The sequence below is a fragment of the Prosopis cineraria genome, unplaced genomic scaffold (assembly GCF_029017545.1).
Source record: "Prosopis cineraria cultivar Desert tree isolate PC_DT_omini unplaced genomic scaffold, ASM2901754v1 PC596, whole genome shotgun sequence".
NCBI classification, from domain to species: Eukaryota; Viridiplantae; Streptophyta; class Magnoliopsida; order Fabales; family Fabaceae; genus Prosopis; species Prosopis cineraria.
This window is the reverse complement of record NW_026555921.1, coordinates 43,723-46,213: the sequence shown is the minus strand read 5'-3', so window position 1 is coordinate 46,213 and position 2,491 is coordinate 43,723. Positions and strand designations below refer to the sequence as shown.

The 2,491-nt window shown below is 25.6% G+C and overlaps 1 long non-coding RNA gene across 1 annotated transcript; it reads right to left on the bottom strand.

The window, feature by feature from the left end:
- Nucleotides 1–745: 745 nt before the first annotated feature.
- LOC129297710 (uncharacterized) lies at nucleotides 746–1,682 on the bottom strand. Its single transcript, XR_008590234.1, has 2 exons — nucleotides 1,252–1,682; nucleotides 746–1,172 (listed from the first exon to the last, which is right to left on the bottom strand). It is a non-coding gene; the product is annotated as an uncharacterized LOC129297710 (long non-coding RNA).
- Between the last annotated feature and the right edge of the window lie 809 nt (nucleotides 1,683–2,491).

Sequence of the window (2,491 nt, the reverse complement as noted above, 5' to 3'; positions counted from 1 at the left end):
ATTAAAACTTATATATTTAAATTTATATACTTTAAAATTCCTTGTATTCAATTAAATCAAGACATATAATTCTTTTATAGATTATTTTTTTTATAATAAATGCTTGCTAGTAATTAAATTAATATATTAAAATTCATATATTATAATTTAATTTATATCAAGTATATAAAGTTAAGTACATAATTTTCTCTTAATAAAAAATCATTCACTAATTAATAAATTTAATAATCTTACAAAAAACTAATCGTAGAAAGAAATAAATGTAAATCATGTATATAAATTATTATTTAATAATTAATAAATAATCATTCACATTTAATTAAAAATCATCCACTAATTGATAAAATCTATCAAAAATTAAAGAAATCAAGTATAAATAATATTTTAACAAATAAAATTCATTAATTAATAAATATCTACTTCAATATAAAATTATTTTCAAATTCAGAAAATTTTTAAATCCTTGTTAATATTAAATTGTTTTCATAGTACTCAAACGATATTTTCCCAATGGTTAAATTCCTTCTCTTTTTCTATTTTTTTTACTAGGGAAAATCATATTCAAGAATTTGAAAAAGAAATATTCCAAAAAAACAAGGAGAAACAGTAAGTTAAGAATTCATTCCGTATTAACCATACTCCTTATTTGCGAAGTCTCGGATGCCAACCTCCTTTTTTTTATCACGAAGAAGGAAACACTATTCTTCCTTGGGTAAAAATAAGTAATAAGCACCACACAAACTGAAAAACTTTCAGACTACCAGTTCGTCCAGTAGTTAACCAGAATCTTTTTAATACATCAAATCAAGCCGTGAAATCAAATCTCATTATTAGTGGAAGAGGATACTGTCGATAAACAGTCTATAAGCACCTAAAAACACTGTTTGAAATTGAAGGCCTGTCCACGAGTGGATAAGATTCTTAAAAGATCGAGCCACAAAAATATTTTTGGTTCAGGATCACTTTAAAGAATTTCATTTCTCCGTCGGTCGACCTCAGATTTCAGAGACTACAACTTGGCAGCCATTTATCTTTCTCTAAAGCTTCTGCTGCAACCAGACATATAAAATTAAAGCTCCACAGTTGAGCAAGAGAGAGAATCGAGCAGCTAATGGATTCCACAAACAATCAGATTACAAAACCTCAAACACCGACCCAAACATGATCAGATCCTGTATGTTAGAAAAAGGCAGATCTGCAGATAACTCAGAACTGAGGATGATCCAATAAGAGAATATAACATATACATACGTCAAGAAGAAGAAGAAGTTGCTGATCCTGAAATCGCTGTGATCCATATTTGAAGATTATGTGAAGGGGAAGAAGATCAAGGGTATGGGAGGCATAGGAAAAAAAACAGAGAAAAATTCAGTGGTATATATATGTATTTGTGTGTCTATATATGCATAAACATTCTCCTATTTCTTTCCAAACCACCCATACCTGTGACTTCTCCCATTGAAGCAGAAGCAAGAAGATGCAGAAGATATATATGAAGGGGTGGTGATGGAAGAAAAAACGAAGGAGAAAATCAAGGGTATGGGAGGCATTGGAAAGAAAATTCCTGAGAAAATATTCATATCTTTCGCTTATTTTCTTTCCAAGTCTCCCACACCCGTGACTTCTCTCTCAAGCCAATCAACTCAGAATGGAGTGAGTCCCATCATGTACTATGTATAGATGCGGCCACGAAACCCTAGCACAGGGTGCAAATGGGTTTTCACTTCCGCTTGTCCAATTTCTTTGTTTATTGTATAAGGTGGGTAACTTGGCACGGGACCATCTTGGGTGCTCATCAGTTGGTGTGCGTGCTCATCAGGGTGATTTAAATTGAATCATTTAGGACCTGCTTGACAATTTTTTTTAAAAATAATTTTTAATTTTTTTAAAAAAATAAAAAACCTGTTTGATAACATATTTTTAAAATATATTAAAAAAATAAAAAAATAAAATATTATTTTAAAGAATAAAAAAATAAAAATAACTTTTAAATATTTTAAGATTATTGTTTTAAAAATAAAGGGAGAATGAGAAAAATATATATTTTTTATTATTTTTTATTCTCAAAACATGTTCTACAAAATATCAATTTTTAAAATAATAAAATAAAATAATTTCAAACAGTCCCTAAATTTTTAATCTAGATCATTCAAATTTAAAGAAGTAATTTAATATTTTTATCTTATATTTTTTAAAATAAAAATTTATAAAAATTATAAAAAAGTTCTAATAAATATTTTGTGACTAATTTAATCTATTTTTAATTTAAAGAGTTTAATTTAATATTAAAAATTTTATATTTTTATATATTAACTATTCAGATATATTTTATACAATTTTAATTTAAAATTTTTAAATTTTAATTTTTTTATAAATTATTTTTAAAAAGTTATAATTAAAATATTATATATTTTATTTTTTAATATTTATTCATCCAAATAAAAAATAAAAACTTTAAATTTAGATCTTACATATAAATATTTAATATCGA